Below are 19180 nucleotides of genomic sequence, written 5' to 3'. Positions count from 1 at the left end.
TTTCAAGAAGTTCTTTTCCACCTATTGCTATATATTCAGGTCTTTCTGCACAAAACCAGGATCTGTATTTGTACAGGCCATTGATAGAGTGGTTCATTAATTATCTGTAAAGTGTAGGATTTCACAAATGTAATATACACAAAAACTACAGCCAACTGTACTTCTCAATTCCGAACAGGACAATGACATGCCAAAAATACTTTGCCGTTACAGCCTAACACTACGTTTTCTGTAGAAGAGAGAAGACTCATGAATACATTCAAGAGAAGTCAATAGCTTGTGCAGCTACAGAGAATTATTTAATTAAATCTGGAAGCTTTCGAGGAAGCCATAAAAATGAGGTTAATATGTCAGACTAATAAATTCTATATAATTAAGCTCCCCAAATATAGAAATTTCAGAATACGATGCTAAACATATCACAGTAGGGACATCAATTTATTTAATCTTAACATTGTTGCATTGTCTCCATGAACTTCCATTGGTGTCACAATAAGATTATTATGACAGCACCATTAAACCCCATTCAAATGAATGGGGAATTAGTGTCATGATGGAAACAGCTGCAGCTAAGAGCTGCTGTCTATGATGAGTAGTTATTTTCAAAAATTCAGATATTTTGCTATTAGAATAATTATATTTTCTCTTTAGATATGTATATAATGTAATGAAGAAACCTGGATTTTCAAGGCACAGTGAAAACCAACACAGTAAAACATAAAATGCGTGGCTGTATAAGTTGTTCCACAAAATCTTCACTATTCCAGCTCCATTTGTAATATTTTTCCTGATGTGTACAAAGCCTCGACCGAACAGATATATTGCTAGATTTTAGGACTGTCAATCGATAACTTGTATGTTGTCAAGAATTGCTTTTTAGTCTATTGCTCACCTTCCTCTTTCCCAGGGGACAGATAATAAAAGACTTTTCGTCAATCACAGCAGCCGTAGTGAGGAGAGGATGGAGATCATACCAGTGACTAGTACGGTGACTTCAATGACTTAGAAGACAGTACTCTGAGCTCCATCTCTGACGCTAGTCCACTCGTGATCACCTTCCACCCTTAGTTACCCTACAGCACCTCTCCGTCCACCTTTCCATGTGCTGCTGTACCACCTTCAGAGTGCTTCCACCACAAGCACTCATCTCCTAGCATTATGTGTCACAACTATCCTTAAATCCTAGTGGATTCAATAACAAGTTTAGGATTTGAAACTCTTTAAACAGGTTCTCTCTCATATATTAAATATTGAGATCTCTGCGGATTTATAAAGAAATGTATTTAGATTTCTGGTTATATAGTTCACATATATTCTTCTGTTTAATAGAAAATGAAAATATTTTATGTATAATATCAGAAAGAAAGTTGAGAGTTCTTTATGCAAAGATGCATGTCTGAAACATATCTATCCATATCGAAAAGATAATTCTCCATGCTTTCCAGAGCAGATTTAGATTAGTATGCGTGTTTCAGGACCAAAGTAAAAGTCTAGAGATATTTAATATTTTAAGCTCTAGGCTGGGGGTGCTGCAGAAGGGTTGTTTTGAAATCTGTGTTATTTTATGGTTAATGTTATAAGGAACTTTGAGTGAGATGACAACCTTATGGATTTTTAGGGGCGCTTAAGCAGAATGGTTGTTTTCCTTCATAATGAAGATTTCAATTTTTAAATTAAATAGTTGGAAATACTGCCTGCTTAACAATTCCCATTCTGCTGTAAAGGGTTTAGATATTATAACAGGACAGTAAAATGGTAATACGTAGTTTCATGGTAAACCCTTTTTCTCCTTGTGCAAGCGGTACACCCCGTCACTCATCACCTGTAGTTACCCTTTCTCACACAGTCCAACCTGCTGCGGTATTTCTGCATCCTGCACTTCAAATAGTTCAGATTGCTGAAACTTGGGAGGTCAGCTCATTCATTCCTGCTGTTTCCTTTGGACACGTTAATGGCTGCTGGGCTCTTAGGAGAAAAACCAGTAACATGAGACTTAAAGTCGTATCCCCGGGCCTTTGGGAACAACGGCTCTTCTGTGCAAATGGAAAGTAAGCACCTGTTGTAAACAAATTAAATACTGTTTTTAAAAATACAAATATTATTATCTGCCAAAATTACGCCAATCAAAGGGAACCAGTTGGTGATAGAAAGTACAATACAAGATATGTTCTAAATAGGTATACTGTGCATCTCTGGTGTAAGTGTTCTTTGATGAAAAGGCAGCTTGTTCGGGATACCTAGATTGAATTTCTTGTAGGGCAGCTGCTTTAGAGGATATAAGATATTTCTCTCAGCCACCTGTTTCCTTTTATTGTGTTAGCATTTGAGTTTGTTGGGCCAGCCCATGTGAAGAGATAAGGCAGAGTTGCTGCATGTTGTTTATAAGGGCATACTTGTTCATGCTTTTAAATATTAGTGGAAGGACTTCAGCGGAAAAACCCCATGTGAATTGGGCGACGCAGCTGCTTTTATTACGAATTTCAGTTACTAGTGCTTTTGTGTCTTGGCACACCACTATGTCTTTTTTTAGTTGCCTTGCCATAAGAAAAGAGTTAAACTAATTTTATCTTTTCAAACAACTGCAGATCTGGAGAGGGAAAAAAATCCCAGACTTTGCAGTACAGAAATATTCATCAATGGCCTTCAAATCAGGACCATGTTTTGTCATTGCTCATGCCTTGTGTGGTCCTTTACACCAAAACGGTCTGAGTATTTCTCTTCCGATTGGATATATTTTTCCTCTCGGGTTGCCTTGGTGAATCCTCGTTTAAGGTGTAAGAGCAAAACCAGTGCTCAGAGTGGAGGGATGGGTTTGGGTCAGTGTGTCGGTGGTGGTGACTCGGCTTGGGTGAACCTCGGAGGATGTACAGTGGAAAGCGGTGACAAAGGGGTTCAAAATGCCGTACAAATACCTGTGTAGCTGCAAATAGAAATTCTTTTATTTTTGGTAAAGCATGCTTGGAAATGTTGAGTAATGCTCCTGGATTATGAAACAGAGATGTAATTAAACCATATTTCCTTCCTTGTAGGCATACTGAGATATGTTACAGGTGAAGTGTTCTAAGGGAAGAGAATTGCTGAGTAAAATAATATTCAGACTCCAGTGAAAACAGTCCTGTCATGTGCATCACAAATTCAGTATATAGAAAGAAGATTAAATGTTAACTATTAGTTCATGTCAGTTCCATTAATTTACCAAAACCAAAAAAATCTTGACAATTGAGCATTTAAAAATATGAAAGTTGCAGCACAATTGCAGTTATTTTTACAAGGATACCGGATCTCTGTTTATTGACATTGACGATGTCTTCTGACCGAATTCATGTTCATTATCTTACAAAAAATCTCCCCCAAAATAAAAAAAGCAAACCAAAACATTGTACTTCTCAAACTATTTTTAATGTTTTAAAAAATCCCAAAGCACTTCAATCTACCGCTTATGATTCTTGATAAAATCATGCAAACACAGCCAGTTTGATGCTATTTTTTTGTTTACAGTATTGCTGTGTTGTTTTGGTTAACAGAATGAAAAACAGCACAGTTAGACTACAAGTAAAAATGTTTTATTCTTAGTTTGTTTCATCAATAAAAGCTGACATTTTTGCAAGAAAGATGTTATACTATTGGAATTAACTCTTAGTCAATTGTAAATAATTGTATTATATTGGTATGTTATCATGAAGATTAGAAATCATTTCCTACAGAATCATGTTCTTGCTTTCTCAGCACTGTTTCAATTGAAAGGAATTTGAATGAAGTGCATCTCATTACTAACATAAAGTAGATGGAGCTTGAATAATTTTTATATTTATTTTCCATAGATAGCTATTACATTTCTTATCCTATCCATCCAAATTTTATAAAATAAATTGTTTTAATCCATTTTTTGGAGAGAAGCAATGAATTTGTTTTTGCAGAAGTAATACATCTGAATATATTGTAATATGCATAAAAATCTGTTAACACAGTTATTTATACAAAAAGTGTAGCTGCCTTACCTTTGATTTAATTTACATACTTTATTTGCCTTCTGACAAGTTCTTCCCTTGCCTTTTTTTATTTATGTGCCAAAAATATGTCTTTTCAGATAAGTCAACTAAAACTTTAATGTATTGTATATTTTAAAACTACATAAAATGTTTTATGCATTCGCTAGTTTTTTCCCACAAGCATTTGTTAAAGGTGATGCTATATCAAGATTAGACATGTTTTACCACTGATAACAGCATAATGACATTGTATTTCTTAAATATTATGAGCAAATAGATGTGTTCTATTTTAAAGCCTAAGCTGACATTTAGGTTGAATTATCAAGCATTAAAAAAAAAAAGAAAGGAAAAAAAAAAAACCTTTATTACCCAAAGGTTAAAACTTTGGCAGCCTTCGTTTTTTTATATATAAGAATTCAGGCCCACACCCTGAGAAAGAATTTGATGCATTTACTTTAAGTATGTGAAAGATGTGAGCAACATAATTATTTTTCCATTCAAATGTGGAAAACAATAAAAGTTTCCCATATGTAGTTCATAGGCTGTAACTCACATCACTCAGCACTAAAGCAATAAGCAATAGAGTGTTGATACAAAGAGCTCCAACTCTGGAAATATCAGCTTAACCCTTGCCGGTCTTTCCCTGCACTTTGCTACTGTAAACATGGTTTGAATTTACATACGCCACCATTCATATTCTTGTGAGTTCATAATATAAATAATGCAGAAAATCTCATTCACTTCCCTAAATTATGCTAGTCATTACAGATGATTCATGTAAGTATTAATCTCTTGGATGTGGCAGAAAACTAGGGAGGAGAAACTACCTATCATATCATTTGCAGTTAAGAACCTGCTACATATCTCTAAGCTTTGCTTGAACTGCTTGCAGTAATTGGGTGTGCATCTTTTCCCTCTCCAGTAATCCAAGTGGCAATATGGGTTTCTCTCTGATTTCCTCCCGCTAGAAAATAAAATTTTCTGGAAATATGCTAAAGTAAGAACATGCCTGGGGCCAGGACGGTGTCCTGCTGCAACGCGGCAACATGAAAGCTTGAGGGAAGCATCTACAAATCTCTTTATTTGTTTTATCAGGATTGTGTGATGAGGGGATAGACCTGGCAAGCAAATGCTTAAATATTTGTCTCCTAAGAAAATTTTAGTGTAAATTGATTTATGTCTCTGAAGGCCAGGCCTGAAAATGCTGGCTGCCTCTTACCTTGGAAAAACTAGGCATTAAAATGCTGTCAGAATTAGCTTTTTAACTCTGCATTTTTGGTGAGAAATGCACCGAGATGTAGGTCATTGGCAGGTTTCTATACGTTTCTGCAACTTTGGCTTTCTCCTTCATCCGTTTCACATGCGTGATCTTCCTCTGAGTTTCTGCATCTTTTCACCTTTTGGGCAAAAAAGAGTTAAGGGCAAATTACCTAATTCAAACAGTTGGACATCATATAAATACGGGTTGGAATTGTAACCTTGCTGTTCGTACCTGTGAGCAAACTTGGGCATGGTGGTCTCCAGGATGGGCCAACTGGTGACCGACAGAAGAAATTATCCGTTGAAACTGCAGATGCAGTTTATATTTTGATGGTGCTCTCATCTCTTTGCAGTCTTAGTGGTTGTGCATGTCCTTGGTGCTCCCGTCTTTCTTGAGCCGAAGCAGTCCTTGGCAGGGAGTGGGTTCTCCTGCACAATGGCCAGGCTCCAAAGGACGCAGGGGACAGAAGAAGCAACAAGGAGCAGCGAGGAGAAAACATGCAATTGGGCACTTCACTGAAGCCTCAGAAAAGCAGAGAGAGAGACCCATACTAGAAAATATATTGCAGTCATTAGTCACGATATTCTGAGTTGGACATTTATACCTGATGTTGATTAATAGTTGACGGATATATATAATACATTAGATAATACATTATATTTAAAAAGCTTTAAAATATTATCTTTTTTTTTGAAAGACAGTAGTGTCGTAAAAACATTTCTTTTTTTTTTTCTGCCAATAGCAAATGTAAACTATGCACTCTTTAAAATCAGTCTTTAATCCCACTTCTTGTGCAGTGATTTTATAATACTGACCATCCTGTCATATTCCAGACTCTCCATTAGCTCAGGAGTATGCCAGCTTCTAGCTAGAAGACGAAAGAACATGAAGGTGGGGATTATTATAAAAAGCCATGTCTTTCATACTGCTATAAATACTATTTTGAAGAAACAGACGTGTAAGACAGGTAGTTTCTGGGGGTTTTGTCATTGCTCATAGAAAAAGCTCATAACGCGCCCTTTATCACAAAAGACCTTCAAGAATGGCTTGTTCATAGGAACTGAGCTACTGTACAGATAGGACACAGCTTTTCAGGTTGATACCAGTATTGTGTTTAAAAATTCACATCTCAAATATCCTGAATATCTGAATACTTTGTGTCACAAATTTAAAAGCAGAATAAAGACGTGGACTGTAGTTTTTATTTAAGCCAATTCATAATATTTTCTTACATTTTCTTGTGACACCGTGTTCAGGCTTGAAAGCCCTAAAGTTTATTTGCAAGAGGTTTTAGCTTAATTTTATGGATTATATGGTATTCTTCACTATGAAGTTTTCAAAGATACAAAAGAAAAAACCTTGCTCAAATGTAGAAGTTATTTTTGCTGTAACGTATGTCATGATTTTTAAACATTCAGGCCTTTAAACTTTTTTTTTATAGTGTATGTTCTTGCCAATCCCAGCACAGTTCTACAAAGTAAAATATTTGGCAGTGAATTCATATTAACAGATGGAACAAGAAATTAACACGTTTTTGCTTCGCTAATTCACAGTTCTTTTAATACGCTAATTCTAAATCACCTGTTCTGACTTTGACAGGCTACAGACACCTGTTTGGGGTAATATTCCACAGCTAATTATTACATGAGAAACTCAGTTTCCAACAAAAGGGTTTCTGTGTGAAATTGTCATAGTTAACAAATTAGTAATACCAACTTTATACAAAAATAGCTTGCAGTTTTAATTTACATGTACTTAACCTTGCCTGAAGAGCCGGGAGCGGTGGGATTGCATGGGGGGCAGCTTCTCCCCCCACACGCCGGCGAGAAGGTGCCTCCGTCCAGTACCCACCGCAGTCATGAGGTTCCCCATGTAAGTCCTGGTCCTCGGAGCCCAGTCAGTGATACCAGACTGTGAGGAGCACCGTGCTGCTCACCAAAAAACCAAGAGAAGAGGGCGAGAAGTTTCTTCTCAGGAGAAAGCTTGGAGTAATTTCCATCTCACTGGGGCTGGTGCAGTTTAGAGTCAGAGTAAGGAAAAAAAACAAAACAAAACCAAAAAAAGTCTTGTTTTGAAATAATAGCCCTGCTGCAACATAAAGATGTTACAGTGCTGTTACAGTTTGAGGTTTTGCCGTTTACCTCTATAAATCAGATATAGCAGTTTAGAACTGAGCTTCATTGTGGGATGTAATGTTTAAATATTGCCCCAAAAGCTGGCAGTGGATAATTTAATCCTATATCATTGAAAGTGTGAGTTGGGTTTTTTTATTGTATCTGTGCCTGTAAGAAAAAAAAAAAAAAACCACAACCAAAAACAACAAACCATGTTTTGTGGTTGCCTTTTTAGAAGTTTATTACACTTCTGTCATAATGAGTCATCATGTTCATATAGGAAAAGGGGGAAGGGAGGAGAAGAGAAGCTATTCCACCCCGCTGCTCTTCTCCTCTGCTCTTTCGCTCTTCATATAAAAGAGATGATACAGCCCTCGTCCTCTGTCCCAGCTGTGCACCAGCGTGGAGGCCAAGTAGAGTCTGTGGCAGTAACAACTTTATGATAATGGTAAAAAACCCAAATCTGGCATGGGAATGAGGTGATAAGCAAGGCTGCTCAGTGCAATAGGATGAGAAAAAATGTTCAGTATGTGTGAGAAAGGGTAGAGATAGGCTGGACACAAGTGTCTCTTACCGCAAACTACAACAACTTTCGAAGTAGCCCTGGTACTACCAGGACCTTTTCATTTTTCATCACCCGGAACTCTTAAAACACAAAAATAATCATACGTCCTTGCTCATCATGCTTGGAACCTTCCTTAATTCATCTCCATTTGTTTTACCAGAATGTTATTGATGGTGATGATATTTTATTGATGAACTGTAAGATATGAATGAGTTGGTGAATCTCTTCCCTTTGTTCTCTCTGCATTTGATTCTTCCTTTTTTCTGTCTTTTCCCTCCCTTTACATCTCCTTCTCCTCCTCTTTGTATAATGTTCAACTATCTTGTCTATTGCAAGATAATCTATTGCAATAGATACAAATCTCACAGCCTTAAAAATATCATCGCTACGTTAAGCCTAATGAAAATAATACAGTTCATAGGGAAGGTTCAAAACTGATCATCATTAATTGCCTTTTCTTAGGTGTGCTTTATTTAGGGATTTGAGGCAGCAAGAGTTTCTATTGAACCTCGGGGACTCAAATATATGGGCTACTCATTGCCATTCCTGAGGACCTGGAGACTGTGGAGCGGCACGATATTTTGCTACCAATCCATGCTTACTGGAATTGTCTTTACTTTTCCTGTTCCTTGAGGAAAACAAGTAGAATCTATCCCAATTTTTTTTCGTATTTGTGCCCACACCTGCTTCATAGCTTTCACCAAGAATGTAAATATATGAGATAGGTGGTAAATCAGGGAACGTTAAACTATCTTGGAGAAATACTGTACAGATTTACCAGTTATTCCAATGAGATTATGCAAGTACTTATGGTAAAGGCTATGTAAGTGGTCTATGATGTCTCTGTCTGCTGAGTCAAATGAAGTTCATTTACTCTTACTGCATTAGTTCCTGTTCTTCAGAAAATTGACTAAAGTGTTGCTGTCTGCTATGTGGTACCTGGTGTGAGCACAGATTCTGTAATCATGTAACTCCTCTAATTAGAGATAGTAATTGTATATTTAAATAGTTTTACAGGTGTAGCTCTCAATAAAAATGCCATATAGTGTCTAAAAGTCCCTTTAGTGATAGCTATAGGAGTGTAACAACCTTTGTAAGTATGCAGACTCTAAAGTCTCAGACTCAATGCTGCATAGTGTTTGTATGTTTGTTTTTTTTTTTTTTAAAAAAAAAACAAGTTAAATTATCCATTTGTAGTAATCTTCCACAGCTTGTCAAATAGAGGAGGGAGAATGTCTATCATGCAATTTCCTTTCTGCTTTCTGTAGGACAAAAATTATTGTAAAGACTGTACCTTCTGTGAACCAAGATACCCCACTAATTTTTAAGTGAAGCATAAGACACTCCTTCCTACCACCAAAACTGTACTTAGGGTGTGCAGGAGATGGGTAGAGGTCGAGCTGGCATCTGCGCTTGGGGGAGCTTTTTGTTTTTTTGACTGTATTTGCATGAATAGTATTTTGTTGCTAATGTCTGTGTCCTTAAATGACTCTTCCTTGGTGTATGACAGTAGTTTTCAGTTGTAGTTTCTGCATGCTGCTTTGTAAGACTTTGTTATTGCTTTAATCAGTTTCATTACACCTCGGTGTCTAGATCCTCTCCTTGTCAAAATATCATAGTAAGGCATTAACCATGGAATGATGATATGAATCTTAAGGCAGTAGGATCTGGCATTGATGCCGAGGGATTTCTGCTCTTCCACTTGTGTACTCGCGTGTTCCTGTCTTTTCCTTTTGGTTATTTATGCCTGACCCAAGCAGAACTCCATCTAGTTAAGGCCATGTAAGAGAATTTGCCTCTTCCATTTACAATGGATTTCTCCAGAATCGCAATCAGCACATTTTGTCTGTCCTTGCTTTTCTGACCCTGGAAAGCGACAGGATGCGAACCAGGGTAAAAATAAGAACCAATGAGCAGCACCGCATGAGCGATGCTTTTGCCCACCATGGCTGGGAAAGAGCTACCAAGTTGGTTGTTATACACAGTGATTGATCCCCTCTCCTTCAATGGTTACGTGATAGATAAGGGAAATAGTCAAGTCTGGAAGAAGCTATTTTGTGCTCCTATTAACTGGAGGATTTTCAGCAGATGTCTTAATAGTTGGAAATCAGCAATAGTATGTGGATTTATTTGTATGCCATCTGAACCATTTGACTTGCCAGATGCATGTTGCTTAATAGCCTTTTGTACATCATTTTCAGAAGATAGTTCAGTAAGATTTTCTTTCATTGTGTGAAATAACCCATTTTGCGGATAGCATTTCCTATTGTTAGAATGTGTGTTGAAGAGACTAATCGGGTGCAGTCATTGCAGAGAAAAGAGAATATGCAAAATGCTAACCCATGCATTGAGAGGCACAATAGAAACTTGTGACGAAGTCGTCCTTTATATCTTTCTTGAACATCACACATTTTTCTGCTTTTTGGATGTCTTTTGGTTGGCAGTGATCTTTTGTTTAGGTACTTAAAAGCCACTTTACTGCTTCAGTGTTTAGATTGTTTCAGTCATTCCTATCTTGTTACTGTCAACATTATCATACGCTAATATGGTTTAAATTATTTGCAGACATTTCAGTCCTCTACCTTAATGTGAAGATAGTTTCAGCTTTCTGTTGTTCTTGCATTAAAGCATATCTGAAAAGATAAATGGAATCTTAGTTCTTAGCTGCCTTGTATCACACAGTCCCTGCCAATCACTGTATGATTCGATGAATGTGAAATACAAGTATGCATTGATTAATCACTAAGAACAAGTTTGTTTTATTGATTTTTACTTTGATTATCCCTCAGTACTTCAATGATATATATAAATACCTCTGGTCATTTGGCTATATGTGTGTTTAAAGCGTAATATTGCTGTATTTACTGTACAACATGAATGGTGATTCATTCAAAATTATTCACCGATTTCAGTGGCAATTCCTATCGTGATGCATTAGATTCTGGGAATGAGTCTTTGTATAGCAGAGATAGTGAACAGAAAGGAAAAGAGCCTGAACGTTGTCAGATTAGGCTAATATTAAGATTTCATAAAATTTAATTTGTTGACCAATTAACGCCAAATACTACACCAGGACTATTTTTATGCACAAAGGTATAAGTCAGAGTCCATGAAAAGGAGTGGCCAAATAAGGATCAAGAAGCTCATCCAGGTTTTTGGAAATTCCGCTATGGAGGTAGATGTAAATCACATTTTTTAAAAAAATCTTCAAGGGAGACAAGATTATCAAACTGAAGGTGCCTCATTTTTCCAGTCATTAGAGAAAACTGCTGTCTACCAGCAACACAGGTCCCATTTGAATCTAGATGCAGGAATGTGTAGGACGTACATTCAGCAACTCCAGCCACCAGATGGTAGACTCTGCTTACTGGTTAAGTCAGCTCTAGTGTCTGGTCACCAGTTGGCAGAAACAGCAGTAGACAAATTACATCACCTTAGAATCACAAAGCACAGTATTGCTCCTGTATTTTGATAGAAGTATACCCCTTCTTTCGAATTTCTGTTAACACACAAAAAATGAACGAATCCCTGTCAATATTACACAGCATCTATAAATATACTCAGATGTAGACCGAGAAGGAAAGTATATTTTTATTAGGCTGTTTATTATGTGAGTGGAATTAGCAAGAGACAGTTGGTGTAGAAAATTAATGAACTAGAGTTTCATGGCTGGAATTTACTCCAACTTGCCTTATGTTACCAGTAAAATTTGTTTGGGGAACCTCAACATACTCTTTAGGAGACATTTGTCCATTTTGCCAAATGATCACACAACTGAGCACATTCTGATGGCATTCTCTGCTATATTTTAAATTTTCCTTTCATTGTGTAGAAACAAAATATAGTGATAGAACACAAATGTTTGCATTTATAGAAGAAATTTTTGTCAAAGCCTATGAATCGTTTACATGTGTGGGAGATCTATAAGGTCTAGAGGCATACCAAATATTTAAAAAGAGCCAACAAGGACTAATTGGACAAAATCTCAATGATTTTGTGCCTGGTAAGGTATGAACTGTAAAAGACAGCTGAAAGCATTGGGCTTTGCAAAGAGAATGAAAACCATCTGTCAGAAATACTTTCCACAGATTATACTCTGTCCAGCTATTAATTAAGTGATTTTGCATTACTACTTTCAACAGAGCAGATCCTTCATTACTGGGAGCAAACCAGAGGTACACATATGACCTTCCATGTCAAAGAAAGATGGTTGTACACCATCTCCTACCAGTGAATGAAGGAAAGACGTAGCAGCTTCATCCCCTATGCATGGATATGTTTATCTCAAAAGCAAAGTTGCAATGTTGCAACTGTGATGGATTTTACTTTACAACCTCCAAGGCAGCAAAGGGTCACGTTTGATACTCTGGTGTGTATTGTCACCTCCAGTGCCATGAGAACTGGTGTGGTCAGAAGCTGGTGTCCTTCAGAGCTACCTGAGGGAAGTGCGGCTGTGAACCAAAGCCGTCCTGCTTGAGTTTGCCAGTGGGTTTTCGGCTGAGTGTCTGACACACCAGTTGCCAAGAGACTGATCCAACTCTCATTTAAATGAATGGGACTTTTCTATTGCATTTGGTAGGCTTCAGTTCTGGCCTTGTTTTCTGCAGCGCCACTAGCCTGAGTGCCATCCTCGCTCATAACACGTTGCAGCAAGACTGTCCTCTGGGCTCCTGATGGACCTTTGTAGGTGGAAGATGGAGGATGAATTGACGATAGAAAACCAGGGATGATTTCTTGTTCTTTACTCTTTTTCATACTAATGGATGGACCATCTCAAATTTCCCAGATTACAACATCTAGTTGTAAATGAGGGTTTGCGTTGATACCCATTCACCCGTCGACATTACTTTGTGCGCTATATAGCAATATGCTCCTCTCTGCCCTCATTCTCCCTTGCTCTGAGGCAGATGATGTGGCGAACAGCAATTTTCATGGTGAACTACGTAATAAAGGCTTTCCAGTTTCCTAGGAGAGAGAACTTTAATACTCCTTAATTGTTATAATGGACTGAGAATATTTGCAATTAACAGGTTCAGTGGAAGGCAAGCATCCTTATATATCTTTGCTGATACTATTTAGTTCTGATCTTTCAGCATCCCGTCGTACCTCATGCAGTCCTATGCTATTTTGTCTTCCAGTTCACTGAACAAATGAGTTCTGTCCTAGGGCCAAAATCTGAAAGTACCAAGTGTACATCTCTGGAGTAGGCCCCTGACTCAGAGGAATAAAATACTGAGATTCACCTAATCTTCTTTGGCATGAAAAATTCAGCTGGACATCTCATAAGAAAATGCTGGTTATGACCTCTGGTACTTTCTTCTCAAGTCAGACAACTGCATAAAAGTCCATCTTCTAATAAGTTGCTTTTTATGCTTCTTATTCTGACTATTCCAGGAAGCATTATCCAGAGATGTACAAAATCAAATGACTGATTTGTTCAAAGCTAATTGAAAATTCTCAGACTTATTAAAAAATCTGCTCGGGATTTTAGTTAAGCTTTTTGTTGAATCCATATTTTTTTCGGCTTTAAACCTATGAATCAGAATGTCTGTAACTTGAGTTATAATCAACAGTTGCAGTATGGAGTGTACAGGGGGACGCCTTATCGCCATGATGCTATGAACCACGCAGCTGAGCTGCTATGTAGGGAGCGCAGATGGAGAGTGTTATGTGGTCACTCCAGATTACTTTCTCCCAAGACTAATCAGGGAGCTACGTAATAATGTGGAGAAATTAAACTAGTTTTAAGTGCTTCAGCTGACTTTCTGGAGGCAGCAGCAATTTCTTGCTGCTACAACTGAATCTCCTCAAGTATCCAAGCTTGCTCATGTACTGATATATATATATGTATATACATAGATGTATATAATGAGGATCACAGAGTGGATGGTATGCTTGGGCACAGTAAAAGAAGTTCCTCTTTTAGAGGACTCTGTCTTTCATAGACTATGGAGAACCAAAATTTCAACATAAGACCTCTTCCTATAGCGATCTCTTTTCCTGCATCTTTGCACTAATGGCAAGCTCTGCTCTTCATACCTCAAACTTTTAATGTTAATGAAAGCACCCAGGGACTTGAGTTTAAATATGTGTGGGCAAATTTCCTTACACACAGCGACTTCATATATTTGGTTTCTTTTTTTGTAGAATATTTGTACCCTGGAAGACTGTTAAAAGAGTCTGTCTTTGCTGTGTGATCCACCTATAGTAAATGATTCATTTAAGTAAATTTGTTGCTAGCTGAAACATTTACAGTTTTCAAAACCGCAACAGTGCCAAGAAAATGAGGGTGATTGAGATGACATATCAAACTGAGAAAAGACAACAAACAAACGTAAATAATGATTGGTTAATCTGGGGTATTTTTTCCCATTTTCTTTTGTAATTCCAGCTACTTATACCTAAGTTACATTTATAAATGGGCATGACGGTTTCAATTTTCCTTTTAGAGTGTGTATCAATACATTGTATAAACATGAGTTTTTGAAGCCATTTAGTGCTCCGCCAAAGTAACAGGGCATTAGGTTCTCATTCATTCATCTGAAAACAATTAGGAGAAAATGCCACTTATCTTAAATAGTATTTGTCAGATTTTCTTCATCAAACTTGGTAAATACATATCTTCTGACATTTTGATGTATAATCATCAGTCTAGGGTAAGCCTAAGTGACTAGGCTTTGGCCCGTGAATAGCTTTTGTTGCTGTGTGACATTAAAATGTTGTGTTGGGTTTTTTTAAAAGATATAATGAATATTCAAAATTAGAATTATTCTCCATTGTACCCACAGTAGGTCAAGTGTCATGAGACCAAGAGAATACTTAGTATGCAATCTAGAGGTTTTATAAATGTTTCTGAATTGAATTTTTTTGCATGGTACATGCTTTGGACCTTCTGTTGGTGAGAAATGTAAATTGTCAATTTTCATTTGAATGGACAACTAGTTAAAATGGAGATATTTTAACTGTCTTTACAGATTCTTTGCATTCATGGGAAATAATAGGCATTCACCCTTTTTTTCCCTGAGAACCTCCTTTCAACTTCCTACACTATTACAGTTTTCCCATCACCTATCTTTATGTGCTGTGCAGTCCAGTTATCAATAAAACATTCAATGTTACCACCTGAAGACATGCAGCCTTTCATTAGGTGATGATGTTACATGGGACATGATTGGGATTGTTGTTTGTAAGTTTTTGGCATTCAAAATTTAGGATAATTTGCTACCACCTCTATAGTGGCTCCTTCTTTAAGAGATCTAGAAGATGAGTTTGTAGTATTGCCCTGCAGTGATTAAATTATCTAACAAATAGGTTACGTAGTCATAGATTCCCGATTAAACCATTTGCCCATGATTTGCTTGGACTAACCTGTGGAAATGTGGATCTGGGTTATCCTGTTAGCCTGTTCAGATACTTTTAGTCTTCAAAAAAAATACCTTAATAAATACCTTAAATAAGTAAAACTGTGTAAATTGAAACTAAATGGAAAGATGGATACAAATTATTTGATTCAGTCTCTTTTTCTGTAGGGGAAAGGAACATGAATTGAAGTAACAGGAATGGAGATAGAACAGAGGAAATTACAGGATTGTAGTTATAGCTTGCTACCATATTTTTGTTGGGTTTTGAGGGAGGAGGTGGAGTTGGTTGTTTTAATAATTGTTTTCCATGTACACATGGAGTTAGACTCATGTTGTCAGTTTTAACTTTCCTTTTCTCTTTGTTGTATTCTGGAGAGGCTGGGAGGGAAGTTTCCATTTGCAGCTAAATTTAAAAAGTCTTTCTATGCACACCAAGGAGCAATACAGGAGTGTTTTCTGAGGGTGTGAAATAGCTGGTGTCCTGCAGGTCAGTGTGGGTCACGCTTGCCCTAAGCAAGTAAGTCTGGTAGCTCCAGGGAACATCAGATTTACCACATCTACAGAAGGATTATAGTACATGTGTGCAATAGACCTTGTGCTCCTGGAAAATGTAAAAAGGGTTTGTTGCCTGCTCAGAATAACCAGTCTACGTAGCCATGGTAGACTCAAAGCTTTCTTGTGACTGCGAGATCCTCAAATTGCCTGCAGGAGAAAGGCTTCTAGGAGTCACCAGCCTACCAGAAAGGCTTGCTGATGGCATGTGAACTGTGGGATAAATGTTGAAACTGAGCATCCATTGATTTCCACTCCCTCCCCAAGCTCTCTCCAGCCATCTGAGCCCTGTGCTTGAGGATATTTTGTTCTTCAGGTGTGACATTGCGACCCTCTCCCCAAGGCAGCCCTCCTTCTAGTGGCCCTTGCCCAGTGCTCGTAGGGAACACAGTTATAAAAGACAGGACATAAGCACAAATTTTCTTGTGTTGAGGATAATTACCCAAAATAACAGAACATTCAGGGTTTAGTGGGTTGTTTATCTGATTTAACTCATACAGTGGTGATTTCATTACAAATCTACCTGAAATTGGTGACTGCAAGAGAGGCCACTCACGTTTTGGAATATTTTAGATAAGTCTTGTGAAAAGTAGACATTTTTTGTACGTCTCCACATAAACATACAGAGATCCTCTGAGAAAAGGTAAGCATGGATGAGTATAGTAACAAAGAGAAGTAAAGTTTCAAAGACCAGATCCTACTTTCCTGACTCATTAGAAACAAGCAGTGAACTCAACAGCACCTTTGTTTTAATAAAGGCTATAATAATAATAATGAGAGCTCCAGATTTTCTAAAAAATAAGGTTAATGTAGTATCTGGAGTCTGACCTCAGGTCTAAATTGTAATTCTAATGTTAATCATTACGAGACATAGCTTCACACCTCATAAATCCAGTCAGCCTGTTTCTACTATCCAGTGCAATATTTAAATAAAGAGCAGTTTCACAAAGACATGCATCACTATAGATTCCCTTTTTGCACTTTTTCAAATTATGTTGCTGCTTTATACAAGCCACCTTTCATAAGCTGTCTGCCAGAAAGCTCTAAAAATAATAGCACAGACGCTTGCAACAACAAATTGGCTACCTCACTTTCAGTGAATCGAATGTTCAAATGAAAAGGTTTTTGCTTCCAAGTATTTGAGGCATACCTTGAACATGCTACCAGGCTCAGATGTACTGGTTACAAAAATAAAATGGAAGATAAAGAAGTTGTTTACATTCATTGTGATTTCCATTTTTTAAAATAAGATGTATTGAAATGAAGGGTGAAAAGAGACAGTTTGACATGGTTAGTAATTGCCCATAAAAAAAGTCTGTGGTTATTTTTGTCTTGAAATTGTACTTTCTACATCATCTGTATGGATGCATGCCCATTCGTACATGTACTTGTGTTGTCTGTTTCATGTTTAAAGGGTTTGGGTTCATCCCATGTCCAGAAATGAGCAAAAAGTGGCGTGGAAGGCGCAGAGCTCATCTGTGCGTATCTGGGTAAGGACCAAGTTCCTACCTGGCGGCCTCCTATCAGCTTCTGATAGGATTGTCTCTGATAACATCAGAGCAGCATCAGGTTCCTACAATTTGCAGATAGCACTAGCTGCTTGCTTTTCTTTGTGGCTGAACAGTGTTTCCCTCTTTGTCATATTTTCCAAGCTAGAATAAATTTTGGAAAGTTTAAATATTTGAGGGAATTATGTGATCTCTGCTTATGGAGCCCTATACATACTACTTGTGTGGACAAGTAATATTGTCAAGGTCAGTGAAAATATTTGTGAATATTCTCACAAATGCAAGTATTATACACTCTTGCCTGTAAAGAATGCTAAAAAAAAACCCAAAACCATACCCTTGAGAACATCTCTTCATAATACTGTTTTATTTTTTTTTTGTCCAAACCTATGAAAACACCTAAGTACATATAGCTTTTTTTTACTCATGGCTACTACATCCAGATATCAAATGTCTTCAAGTGGGATGTGATGACATACTTATGTATTCATGAGATCATTTTTCATAAGCTTTTCACGTATGGTGTTTGCAAGCCACGCAGCCTGCTTTCCTCTGGGGACTAGAGAAAAGTACAGCTGAGAACTGAGCAAAAGCATACAGCCTTTTTTTAAACATCCGTTTCTAAAACTGAGTTTTTATAGTTTCCCTCAAACTTCCTGGGACAAGTTCTTCCCGCTCTTCGTATCGTAAGTGATAAAATGCAAATGTCAAACATTATTAGTTCTGTAGCATAAGTACTAATTTTTGGTTTTGCTAAGCAGTTTATATAGGAAAATCTGGAACGTTTCCAGTCATCTTCACTATCATTTAGTCCTTAAAACCCAGAACAGACATTTAAACTGAAAAACATTATATCTTGTGTGCAGATGCACATGCAGCACCATCAGAAGATGAATAGTTGTAGTCTTGAACTGGCGTCGCTATCAAATAGACTCTGTATAATTAAATAAGAAAGCTTTTTAACAAAAAATTACATCTTGGGCACTCCTTTGTGAGTGAAGGAGTGAGCTGCAGAAGCAGAAAAGTCCACAAGTGATTAGCAGTTGATTTTCATGAGAAATTTCCAACACCTCTAATTTGATTTTTTTTCTTTTCTTTAATGAATACTTTTCTCCGTGATATTGTTTGTTGTTTAAGATACCTCCCAGCATCATTTTTAATGTCATTACAATATGCAGGCTCTGCAGTTTGGCGAACTTAAAATACCAAACAGCTCATAAAAAGCTGTGGCTCTTATGGCACTACAGATAGCAGCTTCTGTATTAGATTTGTACTACTTTAATGCTGCCTTTTCTATATCTCAAGGCTGTTTCATGCAAATATTTAAGCTTAGGTATTCTCACAAACAAGCAGCCATAACATTTCAGTAACTTTGTTTTAAAAGAAAGACTTTTGAACATGCAGGAAATATTAGTACATCAAACAAAGTGAAAGACAAGGTAGTTTAACTTGTTGGTTTGTTTGCTGAAACTCTAAAGTAAATATACTGTAGCTAAAAGTGTTCCATTTTTATCTGCCTGCTGCAGTAATGGCTGTGTTACTTCAGGGCTTACACTTCAATAATTGATCAGGGTTTGTATAGCACCGGCTAAGAGCAAAAATAAGAGTGTTGCTTTGAACAAACTGCTGCAATGTTATAGCATTAGGCACAGAAACAAGATTCTGGAAATATAGATATATAAAAAACAGGAAAAAGATGGATAAGTTGGAGTGGTAAATACTGCTTCAGGCTAGAAAGTAATGAGAATTTTTCCATAGAGAGTTTTGACCTGCTATTCAAAAATTGTTTCTTGTCTTAATAAATCCTAAAAGTGTAATTTACTTGCAAAA

The 19180-nt window shown here is 37.1% G+C and overlaps 1 protein-coding gene across 1 annotated transcript in view; it reads left to right on the top strand.

Moving 5' to 3' along the window:
• The window catches only part of ARHGAP15 (Rho GTPase activating protein 15), a 333370-nt gene that overhangs the window by 89760 nt on the left and 224430 nt on the right, over positions 1-19180 (top strand). The gene's annotated exons all lie outside the window — the stretch shown is intronic.

The sequence above is a fragment of the Numenius arquata genome, chromosome 3 (genome assembly GCF_964106895.1).
Source record: "Numenius arquata chromosome 3, bNumArq3.hap1.1, whole genome shotgun sequence".
In the NCBI taxonomy this organism is placed as follows: domain Eukaryota; kingdom Metazoa; phylum Chordata; class Aves; order Charadriiformes; family Scolopacidae; genus Numenius; species Numenius arquata.
This window is presented reverse-complemented; position numbering and strand designations above follow the sequence as displayed.